General features: G+C 43.5%; 1 protein-coding gene across 1 annotated transcript in view; it reads left to right on the top strand.

Annotated features, from left to right (window-relative positions):
- FANCE (FA complementation group E) overlaps positions 1 to 13,745 on the top strand; it is a 797,034-nt gene that overhangs the window by 687,196 nt on the left and 96,093 nt on the right. The gene's annotated exons all lie outside the window — the stretch shown is intronic.

Here is a 13,745-nt window from a genome sequence, read left to right as displayed (position 1 = left end):
TTCCCTTATGTGGAGGGTGTTGGTGTCCCTTTTGTAAGGGATGATTCTGTTAAAGATGCTCAATCCACAGGCACCAGTTGAAATTCCAAGGATTGTAAATGAGATATTTAAAGTGTCACAACTAAGAATGCAAATGCCACAAATCTCAGAGTTTAACTCCTTTTTTTTCTTTAGAAAATTCAGAATACTTGCATTTAAGATAGTTCCAGATAATTTACCATTCAGCATTCTTGTGTGTTACAGAACACCATCCTTGCAAGCTACAGGGTAAATAAACTTCCTTCCAACTTTCTTACAGTTAAACAGAAAATAATATTCTTAACTGTCATTTTTACCCATCACACACCTGCTGACAGTCTGGTCGATTGTTGTGACTCAGACCATTTGCATCCTAACCAGACAAGGGACACTTGTGGCCAAGTTGTCATGCTGGCACCTGTCAGGGGATTTTCGATTTTGCCCTACTGTTCCACTTTGTATGCCTGAAAGGTCCCAAGGGCTGGACTTACAGTGAGGTGGGCATGGGCATGTCATTGCTTCTGCCTTAGTCCTACCTGCTTGAAGGTAGACTCCTTCATCTATCGCCATTCTCCATCAAGAAGTGTAGGTGGTGTCTGCATTCCTGGCCACATGCCCTCAACCCTCCCCCCCCAATCTGGGAGAAGAAAAAAGGCTGTGCCTCATTATTCCTCTTCCTTCCGATCCACTTACTCCAGTATCTGCTTGCTAAATTAACCCAATGCATCTGAACTGTAATAGTGACATGAGACACCCATATAAACAAGGGGCTGTAATTCAGGCAGTTTTGGGGAATATTTGTACTTTTTCCAGCATCCTGCCCATGAGAGCATTTTGTGTTAAATCCCTAACCCCCTGTCGTGGGTGGGGGCATGGTCTACTTGCATAACCTTGAGTAGTCACAACCCTCCCCCTGTGAGTTACATGCTGTATCTTGGTGAGTCAAAGGTCCACCTCTTGGATGCCCTGTACAATACCCACACCTCTTTCAAGGGATTCTAGTTATGCATGTTGTGTGTCACCCTGCCTTACTGCCAGGATTGGCATACCTGTTCTTCTAGCCAGTGGTGTCAGGTATCCTCACTGCTAATGGCAGGGCTTTATCTCTACACCACCAGTGCTGTACTTATATTTATTTAATCTGTATGCAGAAACTTAGGGAAAACAGAGAAGAATCGGTGTCTTGACATTTCCTGAAGTTAAGGGTATGTTTTCTCCTACTGAGGCAATCAGAGTGTGCTTATTGTAAACAGATTGCATCTGAAGGTATCCTATCCAGTGCTTGTTTTGTATAGAACCTGAGCATAAACACAAATGTTATGGTGTTTGCCAAAAATTTAATAAGGTGGGCGTGGCCATGTGGTGATAGACACATTGACTCTAGGTGATGGTTACTGCTCATGTGACACCTCGACCCATGTGCAAAAAACAAAGTCTGAAAAGGGGGTTACTAATGGATGTGGATACATAGACTAAGGCTTTGGAAAGATGTTTTATTGCATTCAACAGAGAAATGTGTAAAATCTACAAGCAAGGATTTAAGAAAATAAGGATTATTCTAAATAGAAGTAACTTTATAGCAATGGATGAGAGAGAGAGCTAGTGAGGAAAGGAGAGAAAAGTCTTAAAACATTTGATGTCTAAAGATGTAGTTTCTATCTGTAAAACAGCTAAATTCCCAGTTAACCCAACAGAGGAGGTTGCCTACACTTTAGTGGTTCCCAAAACAGGGCTCTGAAAGATGACTGTTAGGTATTTCACATGGATACCTCTCAGCACAAGAAATCTGGACAAAGCCTAAAATAGTGAGGGGGCAAAGGCCCAAAAATAGGGACAGATTTTAAATATTGCTCTTACAAACTTAGAACATTGCTAAAATAGCTGAGTTTGTATTATACATTTTCTGAAGTGTATGAAGCCTGAAAGTCAAATGTATCCCTTTCTTTAGGGACTTCATTCCTCAGTGATTTGCCTGAAAAATGCTAATTTTATGAGGAACAGACCAAAAATATGAGGCAAAAATCTGGACATTCTGCCTAAATCTGTACAGTTGAGAGGTATGTTAACATGTTTTGATGTATAAAAATAATAGTTAAAAAAATAAAATAAAAGTAATGATACATTTTCACAGTCCTACAAGAATTATTTTGCAGATGTCAAGAATTAGCTCAGCCAGGTGCAGAGTGTATTGTCACTGAAATGTCTAAACTTGTAGTTCCCAGTAAGGTTGTCTTGCCTTTAGAGCCCATCTATGAGCACTGCTGTCCTTTCTCCTCCAGTTATTAATTATAGACTAGAATACTGGAATACAACACACTACCCAAAAGGGTATAAACTAGTAAAAAACAAAAACCAAAATAAATACAGACTGCACAGAGTGCTGTTTATTACAAAGCTCACAACAAGCTCCAAAATACCAAGCGCTTTCACCATATATAAATCAGTGGCTTCTTCAGAGTAAAAGGAGCACTACATCACAAACGCACAATAATTTAACATTCAAATGTACCTATCAGAAACCTTGACTTTTAGAGAAAGCCTCTTGAAAAGTAAGCAGGTAAATGGTGCGAAGTTAAATATTATGGTTGCTTTTATGAAGTTGATCCTGAAGAACAAGTATTTGAGTTTTGAGGGTGAGATCTTTCACCAAATTTTTGGGGTGGCAATGGGTGCCAAATGTGCACCCATTTTCACCAATTTGGTACTTCTCCATTGGGAGGAGACCTTCCTCTTTCAGTCATCCTTTTATGAACGGATTGTACTTTACAATCGTTTTTTGGATGACATATTAGTGTTATGGAGAGGGGGTGAGGATGAAGCAAGAAGGTTTGTTGATTATCTCAACTCCACGACTTCATTTCTCTCTCTCACTTTTAAATGGAATAATGAAACAATTGATTTCTTGGATTTGAAACTTACCAAGACAATGGAAGGGTTGGAAAGCAACATTTATAGGAAGGAAACCTATAGCAATTCACTATTGCATTTTTCAAGTTGCCATCCCTCTTTCCAACACAAGAGTCTGATCAAAGGACAGATGGTTCGATTATCCCGATTGATCAGTAACAACAACACCGATCAGGAAGAGATGTACAACTTTATAGGAATGTTTTGAGCCCGAGGTTACCCCTTGAAACTCTTAATAGTGGTTAGAAATGAGATGATGGGCAAAAGGGATACATCATTCACACCCATTTTGAATGGGATGGGTGTGACCTTTGGCAAAATAATTGGGACCTCTGACTCTAGAGAATTTATTTTAAAGTATAACTATCAGACACCACAGGTTATTGAGCATGGGATTTGTCCTTTGATACTGAAGTCAAAAATGAGTTAGGCCAGACCCACGTGTAGTATTTTCAAGAGGGAGAAATATTAAAAACTTATTGGAAGGGCATAAGGAAGAATATACATGCTCGCGTATGTACAAATGCGGGGCATATAGCTACTGTAAATTCATTAATGACGGACCCTATGTTACAGTTTGGGGGTACAGTAGGACAATCCCTTGCCCAGGTAGATGATGTTGTAATTCTAAAATGGTGGTCTGTTTGGCAACATGCACAACATGCTCAGGTTTTTATGTAGGAAAAACTACCCGTAGGTTGAGAGAAAGGATTGCAGAACATCTAAGGGCTATTAAAGACAGACACTCCTAACGCCCTGTATGTACACTTTACTAGATATATTAACTTTAAAAAGTTTATCTTTTTTGTGATTTATTGGGTACTGAAGAGTGAAAGAGGGGGTGATGACAATGTCAAAACTGAGTCCCTAGAATATAAATGGCAAGTTATTCTTAATGCCACATCTTTCCCGGGACTTAATGACCACATTTCAATTATGCCAATGCTGAAACAGAGAGTTATGGTCATTTGACACCATATAAACAATATTTATATGTACTGTTTGAGTGAATAATTCTGTGGAGGCACTGTATATATTTTGACAATTTCAATAATTTTTTTAATATTGTATATATAAAAAATGTTGTTTTGTCATAAGACGAATGTAATGGATTGACTACACAAGTTGAATTAATTTGACTGATTTATTTTGTCTAACCATTAGTTTTATTTATTATTTTTTATATTTGTAATGTATGGGTTTAAGTGGTATATTTAATTGATCAAGGTTTCTGATAGGTACATTTGAATGTTCAGTTATTATAAGTGTTTGTGATGTAGTGCTCCTTTTACCCTGAAGAACCATTGATTTATATATGGTGAAAGCGCTTAGCATTTTGGAGCTTGTTGTGAGCTTTATAATAAACAGCACTCGGTGCAGTCTGTATTTATTTTGTTTTTTGTTTTTTATTAATTACAGACTGTTTGCTGAAGACTAGATTAAAGCTGTTCAAGAAGCAACTTGAGCAGAGTCCTAGCCTAGTCCAGTCCCAGTGTCACACCATTATTGGTCGATCTGTTCTTTATGTAAAAAGCAGGAACCCTCCCTTGTCCTGATGAAGGTGACTGAGGGGAAGATGAAAAAGGAAAAAAAAGCCCCCCTCACTACTGCATGAGCAAGAGGAATACAGGCCTGTGGGGAAGGTTGAAGCTCCTCATTTTCCCGATAGGCTGGACGAGCATATATCTTCTCAATCCTCTGTTTCCCTTCCAGAGGTTATAATATTTGATGAAACTAAACTATATGGGTAAAGGATTTTGAGGGGAAAGAGGAGAACCCTTCTTTTTCCTAGCAAGATGTATAAGCTCATGATGAAATTACAGGAGTCAGAGGACTACACCTTCTTTTTTTCAAACCTTCCAGGATGTCATAAAACGTGACTGTCAACACCATGATATGCAGACAAACAGACTAAACAGAACGTAAGTTGATTAAAATAATCTGTGTAAGAGTCACAATGCAGAGACGTCTTTTTGTCTGTTCTTCATAACAAAGTACACTATACCTTTAGTCTCACGTCCTTTTGTTAGGGAATTTAGGATGCTGCAGTCTTTGCCAACTGGCATGATGGTTAAGGTCTTTGCCTCCCATACACAAGTTACAAGGTTCGATCCTGACCTCCAGCTAATGCCTGTGTGGAGTTTGCGTGTTCTCCCTGTATCACTATGGGGTTCTTCCCACCTCTGAAAAACATGCTGAGTATTTCCATCTTGAACTCGGCAAAGAATGGAGCTGTGGGCAGAAGAATAGACTGTGCATGGTGCCCTATAAAGGAAAGAGTTGTATAGACCAACCCCCCCTTGGGCATCTAATGTGGAGCACAGTATAGGAGAACATTGATCACAGAATGAGAGCTGTGGCAGGGCTAGCCACTCAACAGTTTAAAATGTGGCTCTAGGTGATTCATTCATGTTGACTAATGTCACAAAATGGACATTGGTATTTGCCAGTGGTAAGTGGATTGAGGACCTGGCATACTCTGACCTGTGCCAGGGACCCATGCTAACAGTGGGAGGGGTGTGTGCCCCTATTGGCAGTGTGTGCCTGCCATAAGCCCAGCAGCCCTAGATAAGTAAGCTACTGGCCAGCTGGTGTCTATTTGCCCAGCTTGGGTTACCTGGAATAGCTCTGTTGAGTGAAAGCTGGACGTAAAACCAGTCAACCTGCCAAATGTGAACTAAGAATTGCTATTCCCAGTGTAGGTTCACTGACAGGATGGAGCTTGGAGCTTGGAAATGGATGACGTGATGGTAAGGTGGAGGCTGGCCATCCTATGTATCCAGGAGACATGATGGAAGGGCAGTGCAGCAAAGCCACTTGGCTTTGGATCCAGAGTCTTACTACTCCAAAGGAGGACAGACTAAAAATGGTGCGAGAATTGTGTTGAGGGAGAGGTTTCAAAAGGTAGTGAGGAATGTCATCAGAATTAGTGATAGGCTCATGGCAATCAGATTCCAGCCTAATGATAGGGCAGTATTCAAAGTCATACCCTGTGTCACACGGCAGGGTTGTTATAGTGAGGAGAAGAGCGCACCCTGTGTCACACGGCAGGGTTGTTATAGTGAGGAGAAGAGCGCACCCTGTGTCACACGGCAGGGTTGTTATAGTGAGGAGAAGAGCGCACCCTGTGTCACACAGCAGGGTTGTTATAGTGATGAGAAGAGCGCACCCTGTGTCACACGGCAGGGTTGTTATAGTGAGGAGAAGAGCGCACCCTGTGTCACACGGCAGGGTTGTTATAGTGAGGAGAAGAGCGCACCCTGTGTCACACGGCAGGGTTGTTATAGTGAGAAGAAGAGCGCACCCTTTGTCACACAGCAGGGTTGTTATAGTGAGGAGAAGAGCGCACCCTGTGTCACACGGCAGGGTTGTTATAGTGAGGAGAAGAGCGCACCCTGTGTCACACGGCAGGGTTGTTATAGTGAGGAGAAGAGCGCACCCTGTGTCACACGGCAGGGTTGTTATAGTGAGGAGAAGAGCTGACCCTGTGTCACACGGCAGGGTTGTTATAGTGAGGAGAAGAGCGCACCCTGTGTCACACGGCAGGGTTGTTATAGTGAGGAGAAGAGCGCACCCTGTGTCACACGGCAGGGTTGTTATAGTGAGGAGAAGAGCGCACCCTGTGTCACACGGCAGGGTTGTTATAGTGAGGAGAAGAGCGCACCCTGTGTCACACGGCAGGGTTGTTATAGTGAGGAGAAGAGCGCACCCTGTGTCACACAGCAGGGTTGTTATAGTGAGGAGAAGAGCGCACCCTGTGTCACACAGCAGGGTTGTTATAGTGAGGAGAAGAGCGCACCCTGTGTCACACGGCAGGGTTGTTATAGTGAGGAGAAGAGCGCACCCTGTGTCACACGGCAGGGTTGTTATAGTGAGGAGAAGCCCTGTGTCACACAGCAGGGTTGTTATAGTGAGGAGAAGAGCGCACCCTGTGTCACACAGCAGGGTTGTTATAGTGAGGAGAAGAGCGCACCCTGTGTCACACAGCAGGGTTGTTATAGTGAGGAGAAGAGCGCATTCAAACAGCAGCTGCAGGAGGGCCTACTAGATAAAGCATGACAGCATGATTTCTACTGTTAATAAGTGACTCAAATGTACATATTGGGACAGACAGAACAGGGTATAAGAACTACTACTTAGTTCCGTTTAAGTGGGGCAAGAGGAATAAAGGAGAGCCCATTCTAGATTTCTGTCTGGCAAGTGGCTTGAAAGTAGCAAACACATGGTTCAGAGACAGTGAAAGATCACATACAAGAGTGGCCAACATGCAACTCAGGTAGACTTTATCCTAGTAAGGAAAGGGCACTGGGGTACAACCAACGAGTGCAGAGTCATCCGCAGTGAAATAGTATAAACTCCTGGTTGCCACAGTCATCTACAAGCAGTTGTCAGAGAAGGCTTTAAGGTAAACAGAGACCAGGCTGAAGACCTGGAAGTTGACTGCAGAGAAAACATATCAGTTCAAGGAATTACTTGGGGCTCTAGCACCTCAAGAACAAGAGGAAATGGGTAGAGTTGAAGAATGGCAGCTCCTCAAAACAGCATGTTTAAGGACTCCAGCACAGATATGTGGCCGAGCTAGGTATGGAAATAAGATACATAAGGAAGAGAGGTGGTGAAATTCAGAAGCCCAAGAAGTCATAAAAAATGTATGCAGGAAAAAGTGGAGATTGAAAAGACAGACCAAGCTAGGAAGGAATACTGGCTGGCTAAGAAAGGAGTTGCAGTAGCAAAGAAAAGGCATCAGAGGCACTCTACCAGCTTCTGGAAAATGATGGCACTAAGAAACTGTATCAGGTTGCAAGGTGGAGACAGACGGATACAGAAGATTGTCAGACACCCTTCATAATGGATACCAGCAACACCCTACTCACTGGTCCACAGGACATCAAATGCAAATGGAAAGAGTACTTCCAGCAACTTCTGAATGAAAAAAAAACCCCACAGAAGCCATACTGCCTCAAACACAGCCTACAATGAAAGAAGAGGAGCCCACCCTAGAAGAAGTAAGAACAGCACTAAGGCAAATGAAGTCAGAGAAAGCAGTAGGCTCAGATGAGGTCACAGCAGGTATGATAAAGATGCTGGGTGAGATCTGGGAGAAATGTCAGCTGAGGCTAGTCATAGTAGTGTGGAGATCCCAGATAACTGGAGAATAAGCATAACAGTGCAAGTGTTCAAGAATAAAGAGAATATTTACAACTGTGCGCAGTGCAAAGGTATCAGACTCCTGTCACACTGCATGAAAGTTCTGGAGGGGATGATTAATAAATGAATACACAGAGTAGTAGAAAGTAAGATGAGAGATGAGCAATTCAGATTCGGATCAGTATGTAGTACAACTGGCACAATGTTTGCAGAGAGACAGATACTTAAGAAGCTAGAAATAAGGAAAGACTCCAACTGGGCATTCCTAGATTTGGAAAAAGCATATGACAAGGTCCCAAGAAAGCTGATTTGGGCAGACCTGTGGCAGTTCAAAATCCCAGAACCACTGGTAAAATTGGAGCAAGCTGTGTACAAGGACCCAATGACTCAAATACAAACAGTGGTCATTCTCACAGAGGGGCTCCCAGTGGGAGTGAGTGCATCAGTGTTCAGTTTTTAGCCCACTGCTTGTTCATACTGGTTATCGACTACATTAGCAAACAGGTCAGAGAGGGCAAATCAGCAAAGTTGCTGTACGCAGGTGATGTGACATTACAGGCAGACTTTGGGCAAGAACCTCAGCAAAGGATAGGGGAATGTAATATAAAACTGAAGGCACATGAGATGAAACTGAGTACAGATAAGACAGATGTTCTTCATCTCACATTGCTGCAGTCCTTACACTTGGGTAGTCCGCTGTCCTCGGTCGGCCCGAATATCAAAGTATTAGGCTGACGTCGGTCAAGGCGCTTAAGACTGACATCAGGACGTCAGGGTACAAATGCGCATGACCGACGTCATATCCTCAGTCTTTGTTGCCGCATGGTCCGATGTAGAAGCAGCGTGGCAAGTGCCGCAGCGCTCTGAAATTTTTCGAATTCGGAGTTTCAGACCGAGTCAAAGTTGGCTGGCACTCGCTAGGGAATATTTTAGTTTTTCTTGCCTCAGTGGTTTACCGGATGTCAGAAAAGTGAATAACTGTATTTTGTGGGAAACAGATACCGCATAGAGATTATCATACTTTGTGTATTCCTTGTTTGGGGCCTGAGCACGACGTTGTTGGGTGTCGCTTTGTGCTAGGTTCAATAAGCGCATTGGTTAGTTAGATTGTGCCAGGTTGGTCTTCGGAAGCGGTGCAATTATAAGATGCTGTCGGATGCTCCGACGCCTTCAAGAAGTGCAAAGACAAAGCAGCTAAACCCAGGCAAGAAGAGTCGTCCGCATCGACGCCGGTTCTTTAGAGGCGCCAGTGGAACCGTGGTTCCGCCGCAGGCTTCTCTGCAGTCCCAGGGGGAGACTTTGATATTGCAGCATGTGGCCTCTCAGGAGGCAGGTCAGGCTGAAGGGGCTTCTCAGCTTACTGTACCCTCCCTTCCTAGGGTGGTTAGGCCCTCTCCTTCTGTTTCCAAGGCTTCTCCCAGAGGCAGGCCAGGTTTAGCTTCTGTTGGTGTCACTCCTAGTTCTTCAGGATCTGTGCCCAAGAAGCACATGCTTAAAATGGCAGAAGATTTAATTACTTTGATTAGAGGTTCTTTGCCCCCTCCTGATAAGAGGCCTAGGGTGGAACCAGAGTTGGGGAGTTTTGAGCAGGCTTCAGATGTTTCAGAGTCTTCGGCTGAAGACTTGCAGGAGTACTCTCCTTATTCTGATTCTGATGCAGATGATTCGACTCCTTCTGCTTCTCCTCCAGAGGATTTTTCTTTTCAGAGACTCTTCATTCCATGAGGGAACATTTTAAGTGGGAAGGTCAGGACTTCTGATTCCAGGAAAAGGCTTAGGAATTTTGCTTTACCCCAGCATAGGCCTTTGGCTATACCACCTGTTCTGGATGTTGTGGAAGATGTGTTTGCAGAGGCTTCACTTAATCCTGATTCTTTGCCTTCTGCTCCTGTTAAACCGGATAGGTATTACAGGGTGCCTGAGGCTCATAAATATCTTTATAAGAGTCCTAGGGGACCCAGAAACTGTTAGTCAGGGACCTAAGGGTGTCAAGGCCTCTGTTGTAAAAAATCTCGTTCCTCCAGATAAAGAGGCCAGAGCTTTGGATAGATGGGGAAAGAAAGTCTATACTTCTTCCACCTTAGCTATGAGGGCTTTGAATTGCCAGTTTCACATGTTGAAATATCAAAACTATCTTCTTTCTCAATTGAAGTCTAAGGTAGATGCTCTGGCGGAAGGCATTGAGTGTAAAGAATTACAAGATTTGGTACATGTCTCTGAACAGGTGGGTAAGCATTCTTTACAATGTGGTTTTGATGCTGTACAGGCCTCGTCTAGGGTGGCTGCCACTGGGTCAGTTCTTCGCAGCCACGCCTGGCTGAGGGATCAGAATTTATCTGACCATGTTAAGACAAGGATTTTGGATGCTCCTTTACAGTCTGATGTGTTGTTTGGTTCACCTGTGGAGTCAGTCTTGAAGAAAATGGAGGACAAGGCTAAGTCTATGCAGGCTGTTAAAGATTTTTTGCAAGTTCAGCCTAGTTAGTAGGAATTGGCCTGCTAAGGGGTGGACTTACCCTTCTTATGATTCACAGTCTAGGGTAGATCTAGACGTGGTAGGGCAGAGCTCAGAGCTCCTTCAGACCTAGAACAGGGAGTTCTCCTGCACAATCTTCGGGTGAGGGCAGGGGCCAGTCCTTTCGTAAACAGGCCCAATGACCTACCTTTTCAGCTGCCAGATCCTTCTTGCCTGGCAGCACCTTTGGGAGGAAGGTTGGCACTCTTCAAGGAAAATTGGAGTTTGATTACCCAAGACAGATGGGTATTGGATATCATACACCAAGGTTACAGGTTTTATTTCCATACCTTGCCTCCTTTCAAAGGCATGCCGGACGCTCCTCCTCAGCAAAGACTAGAGGCTCACAAACAAATTTCTCTGCTGCTCCAAATAGGGGCCATACAACCGGTCCCTATGCCAGAAGTGGGCCTAGGATTTTATTCTCGCCTGTTCCTATTACCAAAGATGGGGAACACGTGGAGACCAATTTTGGATTTATCTATCCTCAACACTTATCTGGACATTCCCAAGTTCAAAATGTTGACGTTACAACAGCTTTTACCTCTGCTGGGCAAAGATCACTGGATGGTGACTCTGGATCTCAAGGAGGCTTACCTTCATGTTCCTATCAGGCTAAGTTGCAGGAAGTATCTGCGTTTGCGGGCTGGGACTTCTCATTATCAGTTCTCTGCATTGCCCTTTGGCTTATCTACTGCGCCCAGAGTGTTCATGAAGGTTCTGGCTCCAGTGATAGCTTTCTTCAGGCTAAGAGGAATACAGATCTATCCTTATTTGGATGATTGCCTGATTCTGGCCCAAGGAAAGGACGAACTTCTTCATCATTTACAATATGTGATAGCAGTGCTAAGATGCCTGGGGTATTCTGTGAACGAAATAAAGTCCAGTCTAGTACCCTCTCAGGACATGTGCTTTCTGGGTGTGAGACTGAATACAGCATCCCAGATGGCCTTTTGACCCCGGACAAACAAAAGAATCTTTCTTTACTTCCATCAATTGTCTCATCAGTCCAGGCTGACTGCAAGGACAGTCCTTCAAGCCTTGGGGTTCATGGCATCTTGTATTCTGGTGCTTCCCAATGCCAAACTGCATATGAGGAAGCTACAATGGTATCTCAAAATGTATGGACACAGCACTGCCAAGATATGGACACTGTCATTCAGATAATACCTTGCATTCAAAAGGAATTTTGTGGTGGGCTCAGGACTGTCACCTAAACAAGGGACTCTCTGTGACCCGCCAGAGGCGAGTCAGATTCTAACGACAGATGCCTCAGACAAAGCTTGGGGAGCTCATCTAAATGGAAAGTGGGTACAAGACACGTGGCCTGCCAGACTTCAACATCTACATATCAACTTGAAGGAGATGTTAGCAGTCCAATTTGCATTAATAGCTTTCAAGGATTTACTTCTTCCAGGGCAGGTGTTGGTTCTAACAGACAACACAACTGTCATGTGGTACATCAACAAGCAAGGGGGAACACATTCTTATCCTCTATGCAGACAAGCAATGATTTTGTGGGAGACTGCTCTCAGTTTACAGCTAAATCTTCAGGCAAGGTTTCTGCCGGGAGCACAGAACTCCTTAGCAGATGTGTTGAGCAGACAAATTATGGATCCCCACGAGTGGAAATTGGATCCTCATGTATTTCAGAAATTGACAGTGTTATGGGGAACTCCAGACATAGATCTGTTAGCTTCTCCACTAAACTACCAGCTGCCAAAGTTTTGCACAAAAAGGTTTCATCTCACAGCTTGGAAAGTGGATGCTCTTTCATTCAATTGGAGCAATCTTCATGTGTATGCCTTTCCACCTCTGCCTCTCCTCCCAAAGGTACTCCTGAAGGTCAGACAGGGCAAGCCAAAGATGATTTTAATAGCTCCAGATTGGCCTCGACAGCACTGGTACCCATTACTGAGAAGTCTGGCACGGAGCCTCCATGGCCTTTGCCTTCGATTCCACACCTGCTGTCTCAGGAGAACAGTCATTTACTCAATGTAAAACTTCACTCTCTTCACCTAACAGCCTGGCATATTCTGTTTTAAACCCTGAGGGTCTCAGCTTCCACAGCAAGTTTTGAATGTTATTTTGAGGCTAGAAGGCCTAGTACAAGGAAAGTGTACGCAGATAAATGGAAGAGATTTTTATTTTGGAGTACAGCAAAGGAATTTGATGTTTCTAAGCCTAATTTAAGTGTGGCTCTTCAATATCTTACTGAGTTACTGGACAAAGGTTTGTCCTTCTCTTCTATTAAGGTTCATGCTGCAGCAATTTCTGCTCACTATGACTGTGACCCACCATTGTTTTCTCATCCTTTGTTTAAGCAATTCCTTAGAGGGGCAAGAATATAAGACCCCCACGAGAGCTCCTACTCCTGCTTGGGATCTCAATTTTGTGTTGGAGAAACTCACTCTACAACCTTTTGAGCCTGCAGCTACTGCTGAGTTGAAATATTTATCATGGAAGACTGCTTTTTGTTGGCCATTGCCTCTGTAGAAGGGTTTCTGAATTACAGGCCCTTATGGCGGTTGAGCCTTTCTTAATTTTCCATAAGGATAGGGTATCTTTGCGTACTAATCCTTCCTTTATGCCTAAAGTGGTTTCTAGTGTGGCTTTAAACCAAACTATTCATTTGCCTACTTTTATGCAAACCCCAAAATAAAGGGGAAAAGATTTTGCACACTTTGGATATACACAGGTAGTTGCGATATTATTTGAGCAGAACTAAAGGGTTCAGGCAGTCTCAGCAGTTATTTGTTTCATTTGCTTTGGGTTCTCAGGGCAAGCCTGTGTCAAAACAAACTATTTCTATGTGGATTGGGTTTTGTATTGCTTTCTGTTATTCCCATCATGGTAAGGAGATTCCAGCTGGGATTAGGCCTCATTCCACTAGGGCTACTGCCACTTCTACAGCTTTTTAAGGAGGTGGCAACTAAAGATATTTTGGAGGCAGCTACTTGGAGTTCAGTGCATACTTTCTCTAAGCATTACCACCTTCCACTTTACTCTAAATCTAGGGCTGGTTTTGCCACTGCAATTTTACAGGGCATTTTGGCAGCGCCTACTGCTTTATAGTTTTGCCATCCTCCCTTACCTCTGCTTTGGGATTCTACCCAAGTGTAAGGACTGCAGCAATGTGAGATGAAGAACATAGTAC

This window comes from Protopterus annectens, chromosome 7.part0 (assembly GCF_019279795.1).
Source record: "Protopterus annectens isolate FY-2018-M chromosome 7.part0, PAN1.0, whole genome shotgun sequence".
NCBI lineage: Eukaryota > Metazoa > Chordata > Ceratodontiformes > Protopteridae > Protopterus > Protopterus annectens.
This window is presented reverse-complemented; position numbering and strand designations above follow the sequence as displayed.